The sequence below is a fragment of the Cylas formicarius genome, unplaced genomic scaffold, assembly GCF_029955315.1.
Source record: "Cylas formicarius isolate icCylForm1 unplaced genomic scaffold, icCylForm1.1 PGA_scaffold_5__7_contigs__length_24384050, whole genome shotgun sequence".
Lineage (NCBI taxonomy): Eukaryota > Metazoa > Arthropoda > Insecta > Coleoptera > Brentidae > Cylas > Cylas formicarius.
Window position 1 is genome coordinate 6,212,331 of NW_026844341.1, and position 15,230 is coordinate 6,227,560.

A 15,230-nucleotide genomic window follows, 5' to 3' on the forward strand; every position below is an offset into this window, starting at 1 on the left:
TTGGAAGTCAAATGTTATTTAATATCTCCTATCGACCTTTTTTCTTTTCCGTTCTAATGCGTCTCGAAGACCATATGTTAGGTGTGAATGAAACAGAGAATTATATGTCATGATTAATGTTTTCATGGCGACTAATTTTTGTTTGACAGTGTTTTACACAACGAACTGACATGCTGAAAGTTCCACACTGGCACCTATCACCAACCTATTATATGTTGAAAATGGATGTCGCCGCACCACATATTTATTCAATTTTTCCAGCAGCAAGTGGTGAGAAACGCAGTTGAAGGCCTTGCTAAGATGACAAGGAGTAAGACCCACTCGTTCCCCCTGCTCAAGGCCCTCCACTGCGTCTCCCGTAACTCTGCAGATTGCTTGTATATTAGAGCAGGCTAAAGTCGAACTGGGCACTGTATATACAATTATTGCTATTGAAAAACGTGATAACTGGTTTTTATTAATAACTCAAAAATTTTTAAGAGTGGGGTGCCAATAGATATTTTGCTTTAGTTATTTGGCAATTTAGGTTGTCTCTTTTGGAATATCGGTACAACTCTGGACATCTTAAAACATTCAGGGAAAATTCCGACCCCAGTACATCTGTTAAAAAGGTAATGCAATTACTGAGTGACCGTTTTAAAGCTACCATAAACATTCGATCTCTATAAACCCGTAACTAATGTACCATAATTAGCAATTATGGTACATTAGGCAGCTTTTCAGCAAAAGCAGAAAAGCTGCAGGGCCTGATGAGTTACCCTCTGAAATTCTCAAACTGATAGAAGAGGAAAACATACACAGTCTAATAGATCTGTTTAACACCATATACAAAACAGGTATTATACCCAGGGAATGGTTGCTATCAGCGTTCGTCACTATCCCAAAAAAACATAATGCAAGGCAATGCACAGACTTTCGAACAATCAGTCTAATGAGTCATACGCTAAAAATATTTCTGAAAGTGATACATCACAGGATATACAAAACATTAGAACAAGATATCAGCGAGACTCACTTCGGTTTCCGAGGTGGCTTAGGTACAAGAGAAGCAATATTTGCCTTGAACGTTCTCGCCCAACGATGTATGGATATGAATCAGGATCTTTATATATGTTTCATTGATTACAACAAAGCCTTCGATAGGGTCCGACACGAACAACTTATCCAGCTTTTGAAAGAGAAGAACTTAGACACCGGAGATATAAAAATTATTACGAATCTTTATTCTAATCAAAAAGCAGTGGTAAAAATAGAAGGGAATAACACCGAAGAAATAGAAATCCGTCGAGGCGTTAGGCAGGGGTGCGTGCTATCACCGATGTTATTTAACCTTTACTCAGAGGAAATAATGAAACGAGCATTGGACGATGAAACGAAAGGACTAAAAATTAACGGAGTGCCTATCAACAATATAAGATATGCGGATGATACGATCCTGATAACTACCAACCTAAACGAATTACAGATTGCAGTAGACAAAGTTAATACATCGAGTGAAGAGTTCGAACTGTCACTAACAATTCAACAATTCACAAATTCATATAAATAACCACTCCATAGAAAAAGTTGACAGTTATAAATACTTAGGTACAATTGTAAATAAAAATAACGACTGCTCTGAAGAAATCAAAACTAGAATAGGACAGGCGAGAACAACATTTGTGAAAATGAAAAGAGTGCTCTGTGGCAGCGATCTCAGCTTGGATTTAAAAATCAGAATGGTGCGATGCTATGTTTTGTCGGTCCTGTACTATGGTGTAGAGGCTTGGACTCTGAAGAAACTGGACATAAGGAAACTGGAGGCGTTCGAAATGTGGTTGTACCGTAGAATACTTAAGGTAAAATGGACCGATAAAGTGACCAACATGGAAATCCTGAAAAGAATAAAAAAAGGAAAAAGAAATTATCATTACGGTAAAAAAGCGTAAACTTCAGTACCTTGGACAAGTCATGAGAGGAGAAAAGTACCAACTACTCCAACTGATATTACAAGGAAAAATTCAAGGAAAGAGAAGAAGAATTAGCAATTTTAGATAAGGGAGTAAAAAAAGGAGCCATTGTTTATGTTTGGGTTAGTTGTCTGGTTTCTTGTGAACTGAACGTCGTTTACTGTCATTGGTCATCGAGTTCTGGATTGTCGGAATTTTTCAATTTTTCCTCCCAGTTAAATGAATAATAACTCGTTTGAGGGATTAGTTTCAATCTTGTCACAGATCGGTTTTTCTATGAAATTTTTCTTCCCAGAAAAAGCAAGTACAAGAAATAACAACATAGTTTCAGTCAATCTCTGAAGAAGCCAACAGGATGATTGGCGAAACGTTAGCTAGTTCGAGTCAACAAAAACTGAAGCGGGAGGAATCCAGAAGTTTTATAAAAAGAAATAACAACTGTTTACTTCATCAACCTCTCAAATGGACGCCTCAGTATCGAATTTTTTGTTACAGCTTTTAAAATCGCAAGCGACATACAAAAATCAATGTTCAAAACTTAAGCCGCTGTAAATCTTATTAATGCTGTAGCGCTATTGAAACTGATTTTGGGGAAGGATGCGATTTTGGCAATAGTGTACTGTGATTATCATTATTGAACCATGAAATTTCGCAGTATTCTATAGGAGCAGTATTGTACCTACGATGATTGTCAATTGTCCCGAGAGAGGCAGGTAGTCAGACAGGTAAGTTGACCTACAGAGTCTAATCATTAAGTTTTGGCAAATGTCATTCTGCTATTTCTAAAAATGAGAAAATGCTTATTCTCAATTTATTTTTCTCCACCCAAATTGAGAATTTCCAGTTTTAAAAATAGTTACAAAACTCTATCGCCTTCATATACAGAGCGCAGCTGGCTGTATTTTTGAGATACGTGGAGAAAGAGAAAATTTGGCCATTTCAATTCCTGTTTGAATTTTAAACATACTGTGTCTTAATGAGATGGCGTAAACTAAATGCTATACACCTTTTTACGTCGAATACAGTGTTGTAATCAGATTTTTTCAAGGATCAAATTTTAAAAATACTAAACAAGGTTTTCTTAAAATGAAACCCATGTATATTTTGTAAAAAATTGATTACACTTCTTACACATTTTTTAAAAATATTTAATTATCTAAATACGTCATTTTAAATAAACACATATTTTGACATTTTCGGAAATATGCTTTTATTCCATCCTAATTTTATTTTGTTAATATTGAAAATTTCGAATTTCAAAAATAGTTAAAACGTGCAACTCTCTCGCATTCACATACAGAGCATAGCTGGCTTTATTTTTGAGATACATGGAGAAACAGAGAATTTGGCAATTTCTTGAATTTTAAACCTCCTGTGTCGTAATGAGATGGCATAAACTAAATCTTATACATCATTTTACATCGAATACAGTATTGTACTCAGATTTTTCAAGGATAAAATTTTAAAAATGCTAACCAATTTTTTTTAAAATAGACCCCCATGTATATTTTGTAAAAAATTGATTACACTATTTACACACTTTTCAAAAGTACTCAATTATTTAAATACGTCACTTTAAATAAACACATATTTTGACATTTCAGGAAATATACTTTAATTCCATCCTAATTTTATTCCACTTAGCATATTATTCTTTTTATTATTCTTATTATTATTACTATTATCAGGCAAAAATACAAACAACAGAATATAAAAAATTGTAAACATTTTTCCATAAATTGTTTAAAAAAAATAAATTAGAGCAAGCTATGACAATGTCGGGTATCTCTTTGATCAGACCTGCGACAATAGTAGTCTAGAATATTATTTTTTAAAATATGTTTTTAGGGAATTTTGTGGAAGGAGTGTCATTACTTTTTTTTAATATTTCTCAACTATTATACATTTTGCGAAAGCGTATAGAAAGCTCAATAGAATTTTAAAGTAAATGAACATGAATTATCAATTATTTAAGACGTGCAATGTTGACATGAAGCTTCTTTATTGAAGACCCATTAAGGTTTGCGAAAACAGTTTTTGATTTTCACCGCTTAAAAGAAACTTTTTACATATCAGGTTATACATAATTCAGAACAAAACAGATTAGAGACTCTTAAAACTCCCTACCCCGGATAATAAAATCGTAAAACAATATCGTTGAGTAAATGATTATTATTTTGAAGCCGCGGACCAAGACAAATACCCTATACCATTAAAGGTGTAATTAAATTTAACGACAATGGTATCGGATTTTGTATTTGTCGACTTTAATAAATTAAACGGGCAAGCAACTATCTGTCTTCGTGTGTTACTAAACGGAATACGTGTGCATATTCCTGCAATATGACAGTTTCATTAGTGACGGTGACAGATTAATTTGCTGCAGACGGCAAACCCACTGAGAATGGTATCAGCTCAAATTAACAGAATAATTTACAGTTTGAGGCGGCGGTAAGTAGTTGGTTATAGGGGGTTGCGGTGACAGCTCCTCCCACAAACTGACTCCAGGGAAAGCTCGTTATAGATTCGAACCTTTTCTTCGAAATTATTATGGTACTTATTTCTATGGCGTCATCGTGCCGATGTTACTCTCATCGTCAAACATCCATTTTTTATTAGAGGGCTGATTAATAAACCGATCCACAACAATGCAAAATTGGATATGAAGGAAAAATAAAACACAATGTTTTACTAAACATCCTCCCGAACAAGACTAGACGCTCTTCAGTTTCTTATATTCCCTAAATAGCTATTCTTGGGTTCTGATTGATTCGTGAATGCTTCGTTTTACTTCGACCAAGGTTACAGTGCTTTTACAACCGACCCCGTAATTACCTTTGCCTACTGTTTATTACTCCAAAACCGCAACTACTTATGAACAGCGTGCTGAGCAGCCCCTTACTCGTACCATTCAAGGACTATCCTAGGAATATACCTACACTAACAAGTGGGATGTAAGTATGTTTTCAATCTTTTTCGCCGAGCAAACATGTACATAAAAGATTAGTACAAAGTAATAGTTTATTACGTTCTATGTCACTTGTTTTATTGCTACTCCTACTTCCCCTTTTGAATTTCTTATAAAATTGTAAACATTCGAAACAATTTGCATCAACGACAAGTGGGTCCGTTTTTTTATTTGCTGAGGTAGTTCATCTTCTAAATTGTCAAATAGGTTCGATTATCATCGGTACTTCGTTTTTAAATTCTGCATTGTTTTCCATATCTTCTTCTAACAGGGGAACACCTGCTTCATTGTTAGTTTCTAATGAATATTTATCTGTATTCTTATGACGTACCTTTATCTACCGTGAATATAATCTATAATCTATGTCTATAGACTGTTGTTGTTGACAAATCCATGAACTATATAGAAGACACAAAAATAAATAATAAATAAATAAATATGTAGTATTTTGGAAGATCTTTTAAAAAAAATAATAATATAAACGTCATGCTATTTGAGAAAATCGAGATTTTTCAATTTAAAATGACCCCAATATATTCGTTGAAAATACTGTAGCTTCTAATTCAAATTCCGTTGCATATATCTTTTACGTAATTTTCGAATAAGGGTCTCCATTTAAAAATGTTTCTTTCACTCGCCACCCTGTCTACTTTGAAATAATTTTAAATTGTTACAACTTTTGTATTAACCATTCACTTATAACTTTACTCTATCATTGGCTCACCATGTAAAATATAATCGTGGACCATTAAATAGATTACCCATAGCCCAGAATTCCACGAACATTTTGTTAAAAAAAAGTATTAAGAATAAGCTGGATTGATCCAATGTCGTATTAATGGAAAGAATGGGCAAGGACAAAGAAATTGGTTGTTTGAAAACAAATGCGAGAAACTTCGTTTAAAATAAAGGGAGTTTGTTATTGAATTAAAAGCCCACCATTAGGGAGATATCGCCTTACAAATATAGAACACGAAAATAAATAGTACAACAAATCATTGAGGGAGTATTAGTATATCAAAAAAACACTTTCGGCAGTGAAGGGAATTTAATTAGACCATTCTTATTATTGTTCTTAACTAAATTTAATGGAAATTCGGAATATAATTTGGTATTTGAAATGTTAAAAAAACCTAAGAAACATTAATAAAACAAATAATTGGCGCCTTTTAGCGGTAGAAGTGAAAACCAGTTTGTCACAGGTAGGTTTTTTTTTTGAATAAGCAAAGTAAATGGGACCTAATTTGTTGATGTCTGTTAAGTTAAACAAATGCTATAGTCATTTCAATAAGTTAGTCTCTTCCCTATCACCATTAGGTTTACGTTTAGGTTTATTTATTGAACCACACTATATAAAACCTATGTGTAACAAGTCACAACAAAATGAACAAATACATTAAAGGATGATAAAACAATACATGAATGAAAGTACAAAACACACGAAACCAATTTGTAAAAGTAGACAAGTGAACATGGTTTTAAAATTGGAAATTGAGGGCGTTTTATATTGAAAAAGTTCAGGTTTAAAGAATTTATGATCGATTTATTAAGACGGTATAGGGGAATGAGTATGAATGAATGAACAGAAAAACTAGATTTATTAGAGTGAATCTCGATTAGGCTATTGTATATGGAAGTAGATGGTAAAGACATAAAATGAATTCTGCGAAAATGTGTTCTACAGACTGTAAAGCTAAATGCATCTCATATGGCGACCCCATATTGCATTTTAGAGTAAAATAAAGTGAAATACACATTTCTCTTAATTTGAGTATTAAGAGATTGCTTAAGCTTTCGCAGCATAAACAATGTAGATGACCAATTCCATCTATCTTCTTTCATAAAATTAATAATTGAGGAAACTAAAAAATTTCACGGTTTCTTTCGGTTCAAAAGCAAATCATTTGCTGCAAATAAAGATCAGCAACATTACTTCTACTGTTCAGTTCGTCTAGAGACGAACTTCCGCAGGTAATGGTGATGTCGTCTGCAAATAGTATACACTTTGATGGGCTGAATAAAGAGTGCAAAATCATTTATGTAAATGAGGAAAAGGAGCGGACCCAAAACCCATCCTTGCGGGACACCGTGACGCTGAGGTAACTACTACCATCCACGCTCACTCTTTGACGGCGATCAGTAAAATACGATTCGTAAAAGGATATGACGGACTCTGATAAACCGATAGTAGACTTTTGCAATAACAAGCTATGATTGACACAATCGAAGGCCATTGATATATCAAAAAAGAGAGAGATACATCGCACGCACCGCTTTTATATTTGACTTTCTGGGTAAAAAGCCCCACTGTCCATTAGCAAAAGATGAAACTTTTAGCAAGTAGTCTAACAGCAACTCTTTCATTATAATTTCAAAAATCTTGGGGTAGTTGTTTACTTAATATTTATTGCCTTTTTTTAAAAGTAGAATCACTTCTGCATACTTCAATTGATCTGGTAAAGTACTGGAGGGTAAACAGGCGTGTTAAAAAAGGTACCAAGAAGTTAGAGAACATTCTTTAATTCTTTAATCTAAGCAATATTAAAATGGCTTTTGAAATCATGGTTTAATGGTTTCAATTGAGTTTAAATTTGAAAAATAAATATTATCTATTTTATTATCTGAGTTATGAGTTAAAATCATCGCAGCCGATGTCACAGCTTGATTGTAAAGCACATCTATTTAATTCAAAATTTATTAGTCTCCAATAATCCTTGCTTTTATTATTTGAGTAAAAATAAAATTATTGAATACCAGTTGCTGTGACTTCTTGCTCGTATTCCCTTTTTGAATTTATGTAAATATTAATTCAATCGGAATCTTTTTTTTGCGTCGCAAAATATTTTTATTGTTGATAGGAAATCTCTTTTTTTAGGAAGTGAGTCGGTAAACCAATTTACCGGGAGCTTCCATTTAGTACCAGAAACCTTTTTAGGAGAGAAGTGAATGTTAATAAGGTCGGTAAGAGTAGTGCATAAAATTTGCGATAGCTAGTTAACATCGCAATTTGAATAAAACAAACACCAATGAGCTTTCAGAAAGGAACGTTTAAACTTTTTATATATATTTTTATATATTTTTTTAATGGTACACCTCCTAGTGAAAATTGGAGTGGTAAAAGAAGAATTATTTTTTATTCTTAATATTTGTGGTTAATGGTCTGGAACTTCAATGTTGTAATCTGAGTAGGCCAAATTCGTGAATATGTTGGTGTCACCCTGGTTGGTTCACCGACAGCAACGAAATTCACATTAAAGTCTCTTGAAAAAATTAAATTACAGTTAAGCTGAGATAAGTACGAAAGAAGTTGTTCAAATAATTCTAAAAACAAATGGAAGTCTATCTCTATCTATAACGACATATTAAAATAGTATTCAGCCGTTTTATTTTTGTGCCACAATATTCGCCAATCATGTCTTTAATAAGGTTTGACAGATCTAGATTGCTGGCTTCTAATAAACCGTTTGAAAAATACCTAACCCGCCGTGATTACCGGGAGGGCATGAATAAAAAGAAGCAAGAGGGAAGCTTTGAATATTGATCAGCTTCGAAGAGGGACTGTTAAGCCAATATTCAGAAAAGCAAATAAAATTTAATGAAACCTTATCTAAAAGTTTAGTCGTTCGAGATGTGCTGTCAGTATTAACACTATTGTCCAAAGCTAAAACGTTGTTCGTCGCAGACCTCCATTCTAGTAAATTTCCCAGAAACTTGGAATTCATGGTCTGCCCCTTAAACATTTTTCTGTGAAAAGTTCTGTTGATATAGGTTGCTGCTGGGGTCTTGGGCTCTCACAAGGTTACTTTATTTAATTATAACCTTGAAAAAGGACTAATATTGCAGGAAACGGGAATCAGTCTTTTCGCACCCAACCTCACAGAATGGACCTTAGGTACTCAGTCAGTTGCGGAGTCATGCTATCTGGGTGAAGCTTGTAAACATGCAGAAAAGCTAATTTTGGAGCAGCTTGAAAAACGGTATTAGTAAAAGAACGTACAATAGCTCGGATTGTTTTATTACTTTGCTTTGCTTTTGGGTTTTACCAGAACAAAAGGTTCAATATCTTCTTCCAGCTCAGAATTGTTGGCCATTTCAACGCAATGGGAAAGTTTTTGGTTTCGTCAATGATAAGTGAAACTTGTTTATCCAAATAGGTTGAATAATTTTGGAAGCTCTTTATTTATTATTCGACAATTAAAAATCGACTCTATACTACACACACAGAACAGATTGAATTGAACTTCAGAATTGATTGATTGAAAATACTTAATAACAAAAATGAATAATTAAAGTTTATAGGCTAACTAGGTAACAAATTTGAATAAATAAATCTATAAAACAAAAAAAAACAACAAACAAATAACTAAAAAAAACTTAAATATGGTGGATACTGTAATATATGTTCAATATATTTTCCATCCTCTACAATACACATTGTATAGCGCGTCACAATGCTGGAGACTGCATTTCTATTATTTAATGCAAGACTCTCTTGTTTTAACCTCGAAAATTTTTAAACCTTTTATTTATATCTGAAAAAGTAAGTAAAATTTAAATATAAGATAAATTACAAACTTACCTTATTTTTTGTCTTAGAATTGGTTTTTGAATAAAAATATAGTGTTTTCCATTTGAAAATCTTGAGATTTTCTTAATTCAATTCGCCAAAACGGAATCCCTTATTTGGGACAACCTATATAAGCTGGGGAGCATCTTTCAAACTGATTGAGTAGTGTATCATCTCCTTAGTCTGTGATTAAATTTTCGTTGCAATATATGGATCAGTAGCGCAACAACACAATTTTATATGGGGCAATCAAAATATTAAAAAAAACACATAACCTCAATTTCTGTCTAAAGAAGGTGACCTTTATTTTAACTAAGGATTCCAATAATGAGGAACTATATAGGGTGTTCCATTTAAAATAACAAAGTTGATGTCTCACGGAGCGTTGGGTGGAGGCGGGGGCACTTTTGGGACACCCTGCATCAATTAAATTATAATATTTTAAATGTGACTCTTGGCATGCCATTTTTAATTGTCGGGCAACGAATAATAAATAAAGAGCTTCCAAAATTATTCAACCTATTTGGATAAACAAGTTTCACTTATCATTGACGAAACCAAAACCTTCCCATTGCGTTGAAATGGCCAACAATTCTGAGCTGGAAGAAGATATTGAACGTTTTGTTCTGGTAAAACACAAAAGCAAAGCAAAGTAATAAAAAAATCCGAGCTATTGTACGTTCTTTTACTAATACCGTTTTTCAAGCTGCTCCAAAATTTGCTTTTCTGTATGTTTACAAGCTTCACCCAGATACTACGACTCCGCAACTGACTGAGTAGCTAAGGTCCATTCTGTAAGGTTGTGTGCGAAAAGACTGATTCCTGTTTCCTGCAATATTAGTCCTCTTTCAAGGTTACTTTAAGTAACCTTGTGAGAGCCCAAGACCCGTATCTCCTATGCGTTTCCAGATCGTATAGTGTATCGTTTTATTTTGCACGCGGTGTACATAATTATGCCGTATAAGTGAACCTTATTAAAAAACATTTGTCGGAAAGTTCTCCTTTTTAACTGAAAGTAAGCGTTCTCCTTTTGGTCCTTGTCTGTCGAAATGGTTTCGACGTTGTTTTCAATTACGTATTCCATAGAAACGTAACCGCTAATCGAGCTCCGAGGGCTGTGGGCATTTTTGAATACAGGCGTTTGTAGACGAACCGCTACCGTATAACCTTAATTGCTGCTCATTTGATGGCAGATTGCGATTGAAAACGTAAAAGGGCCGAATTTCAATATGCGTCCCGTTCGCCTTCGTCTCAAACTAATTACGGAAACAAGAAGCGGGATTGCGATTTTATTAAGTCCTCTCGGAACTCCGGCAGTAAACCAGGGCAAATAATTACAAGGAGTCCGGATTATATCGGGCGTGAGCGAGGGGTAAAATGCGGGGCGTTATTCCGGCGAATAAGAACGGTATAAATTCAGCTCTCGCGAAAGAAGTTTTAAGTCCGACTCGATTATGTTTAGGATTACGGCTGTATTATGCGCGATACGTGTGAAATCGGATAGATTTTTTTTGAGTTCTAACCGTCGTATTTGCTTTGCTTCGGAAATCTCCTGCCGAATGAGAAATGATTTATTGACCAAGCTTGACAATAAAAAACGCAATAAATCGTTTTGAGTTTTATTTTGTTTAAGTTTTTCCCACCCTCATCTGTAAATGAAGGAGTCGCTGATTGAGCGAAGGCGAGGAAGCAAAAAACATTTTTTTCTACTCCCGTCTGTAAAATACCTAACTACCCACCGATCTAGCGTGCGGGAAGCGTTACTTTACCACGTCAGTTTTTACCGCACAGGTTTGGGAGCAATCGGATGTTTTCGGAGATTTTACATCACAATGTAGCCAAAATCTAATACACGGAAAAATGTTATGCAATATATCAGACAATTTAAATACTACGTGCTATAAGCTACAATTAAAATCTAGTGGACTAGTCGGTAAGTAAAGTAATATAATTAAAGTTTCCCACATGAATTTTAGTGGTTTTTACAGTTTTTATATTGGTACCTTGCCATGACCAATTGTACAGTACAAACAATACAAAATTGAAAGTTAGAACCTGGCTTTTCTTGCTTAAACGAACTTAAAAATTTAATCCTCTTAAAAGGTGTATCCTTGGATGATTTTTCTTCCAATTACTGTCTTTTTCTTTAAATAAACTACTTAATGATCAATTGTAAAAGTTAAATAAACAACGAAACGTTTTAAAATGGTGTTTATTCCGTTTTTTATATGACATATCCAATAATACATCTTTCTGTATCAAACGTACACAGTTGAAAAGATACAACAAAGCGGAAATATCCGTAGTGACTCGGATCCGTGGCACAAGAAACTCACGTGGTAAAGTGATGCTTCCCGTACGCTAGATCGGTGTATAATTTGATATTTTACAGAAGGGAGTAGAAAAAGTATACCATGCAACACTCTTTATCACCGCTCGTGCCAAATATACTCGTAAGGCAAATACCGCACTTGTTGCATAATATACTGTTGTTTGTTTACTATTCTTCTGCTTCTTCTTCTTCTTTTATTTTTAACGCGAGAAACTAATAAAATGCAAATTTTGCAATGACGGCGATCGTTAAGAGGATGGAAAACTTAAAGGTTATATCATATATATAAAATACAATATAGTATATTCTACCTCTGCGGAAGCCGTGGAGGAGATATGGGTGGAAAAATAAGATTATTTAACACTGCTTATATTTTTGGTTTACTCTATAGGCCATCTTTTAAACTTTATTATTTTTTTAGATTATGAAATTATTTTTGGGGGGGGGGGGGGGTTAATAAAAATTGAAACACGCTAGATATAACAAATCTAAATATTTTCGCAGACTATTATAGCCTTAAATTTACAGCAAGTAATCAATGAATCCTCACGAATTACAAAGACATCCTCAATATTACTTGATGTCATTAAACCTTCGAAAATAAAAAATGTGTAATACAGGTTAATGAATACAGATCACATATCTCATCAGTCACTGGTTTACTGTAATATAGACAAACAAACTGAACTTTCGGAAAATATTTACGTAATTTTTTCCTGAATTCACAGTTAGAAAATTTTGGATAAAATTAACTCAAAAGTACAATATTTGAGTGAAAAATTGTTTCATATTTTTGACGTCTCGGCTACGGTACATGAGGTAACATTAAGAAATCCAAAATCACCTTGGCTAACCTTTGCAATTAAGGCGATGATTAAACTGAAAAAAAAATCTACATTTACAATACAACTTCATTTGTTCCAAGTTGGACTCTTCTACCTCTACAAACATCACTTCTTCTATATTTTTCACAATCCACTATCCTTATTCCCTCTTGCAAGATGGTTTCGACGTTCCTCTTTTAAAAGTGCTGTCTCTCTTTTTTCTCTTTCCAAAGTTTCAAAGTTTCCACATTTTTTCTTTCAGACAATTTTATATACATCGGAAGTATTATTTGGCTAACCTTTGCAATTAAGGCGATGATTAAACTGAAAAAAAAATCTACATTTACAATACAACTTCATTTGTAAACCTCATGTTCCAAGTTGGACTCTTCTACCTCTACAAACATCACTTCTTCTATATTTTTCACAATCCACTATCTTTATTCCCTCTTGCAAGATGGTTTCGACGTTCCTCTTTTAAAAGTGCTGTCTCTCTTTTTTCTCTTTCCAAAGTTTCAAAGTTTCCACATTTTTTCTTTCAGACAATTTTATATACATCGGAAGTATTATTTGGCTAACCTTTGCAATTAAGGCGATGATTAAACTGAAAAAAAAAATCTACATTTACAATACAACTTCATTTGTAAACCTCATGTTCCAAGTTGGACTCTTCTACCTCTACAAACATCACTTCTTCTATATTTTTCACAATCCACTATCTTTATTCCCTCTTGCAAGATGGTTTCGACGTTCCTCTTTTAAAAGTGCTGTCTCTCTTTTTTCTCTTTCCAAAGTTTCAAAGTTTCCACATTTTTTCTTTCAGACAATTTTATATACATCGGAAGTATTATTTTTCACAGAATGGTGCGTAAGGATAAGTCAAAAGAAAACTCTCAGTTTTCTGATTTTTTTTTACTTTAAAAAGAAGACAAGGAGGGTAGCCGTTTAAAATTGAAGACAAAAATAATAAAATTTATCAAAATACCGTTATAGCATTGATAGAAAATTTGATGGTAAATATTTTTTTGCTGATGGCAATCATTTCATTCTTATTTATTACAGTTTCTTTTCTTCCTCTTTGAAGACCTGATGAGGTCGTGTATAAATCGGTATATTGTTCATTGTTCAACTCCAGTCATATTCGAACACATTCTAACTATTTTTCCAACTTCGTTTCGCTGGCGAATAGCTTTGAACACATTGAAAATAATAATTTTCTCATTTTTGAAAAGGCCAGTTTTACTAATCTAAAAAAATGTATAAATAAAATAGTTATAGTCCTTTGCGTCACTCTGTACGTATATTGGTGATTAAATTTATGAACATGAAAAGCACGGAAATTTAAGTATCCTTGGATAGTTCAACAATGATTTTTTTGGTGGATTACCATTATAATTGCCATGAAAACTATGCCAAATAAAAAACAAGGAGGTCTCACAAGTTGGTCTTCAAGGGTATAGCTTCTTTGTATCATGTCAAATACCAATGTCGATAACAAAATGAATATGCCTAATTTCATAATACTCCAAATCCCTTAAGCTTAACAACATTTTCGAATAGATACCCCTATGTATAATCACCAGCAACAAACTCAATGTTGAATGTTATACTACATTTGTCGATGCATAAGGGGACAATGTTCCATTGGAAGTTAGGTGATCAAGGACTCCTGAAAACAATAAGGGATGTAAAGAAGCAGGAAACTGTTGTCTAGCTAGAAAATTACCAGGCTACCCAAACGAAATAGCAACCAGGCAGTCAGAGAGGTGACTCTTCACCAGTCATCCCCAATATGGAAACACCTTTTTTTTGACAAAGGGTTGAGTATTCTGTCGAGGAGGAGGCACAGTACTTTTGCTGAAGATTAAGGGATGTGGTAAGAATCATCCTCTTTCACTAACATATACAGATACGCAAGGTTCTAATTTATCTCTTTCATGACGCAATAAATGAGTGGAATACGTAATGAGGACAAGCATCCCAGAGGAGCTAATAAAGGCAAACTCCCGGACACAATTTCTATACCAGAAAAATAAATCTTTTAGGCTAAATAAGGAGACGCCTACGTGAAGACAGTAGGCTTGATGTGAAGATAATGCTATCAAAATGTGATTCCAGCTCCTGTTACTGAATTGTGAACTTCAAAGTTCAAATCCATGGTGCAGGAATTTTGAAATTTTTTTGCAAAAAGGGTTGTTTCATTGATTTTGTCAGGAACATTTTAAAAAACTGTTTAGAGATTGCGCAAGCTTGTTCGAGTTTGAACAAGGTCCTCAATTTGAAGAAGAATTTTTTTTTGTTATTGGTTTGCTTGTATTTAACAAAATAAATGATAATCTTGTTCCAGGGAAGCTTAACTTTGTAGGTTTTCATGAGTATGCTTTAAATTTCATATTCTAAAATGATCTCAAAGTATTACATACATTAAAGTTCGCTCCCCTTTTAGTGAAATTAACTCTGCAGTAACATGAGTTTGCTACAGTTTGTAATTTGCATTACTAACATTTTAAACTCTCTAACTGATGGCGAGGCACTACCGAACGGGGATAATGCGTCTTTGGGGTTAACATCAATGAATTTGCAACTGCAA

The 15,230-nt window shown here is 33.7% G+C and overlaps 1 protein-coding gene across 1 annotated transcript in view; it reads right to left on the minus strand.

Moving 5' to 3' along the window:
* Positions 1-15,230, minus strand: part of LOC132702206 (RYamide receptor-like) — a 147,945-nt gene that overhangs the window by 91,374 nt on the left and 41,341 nt on the right. The gene's annotated exons all lie outside the window — the stretch shown is intronic.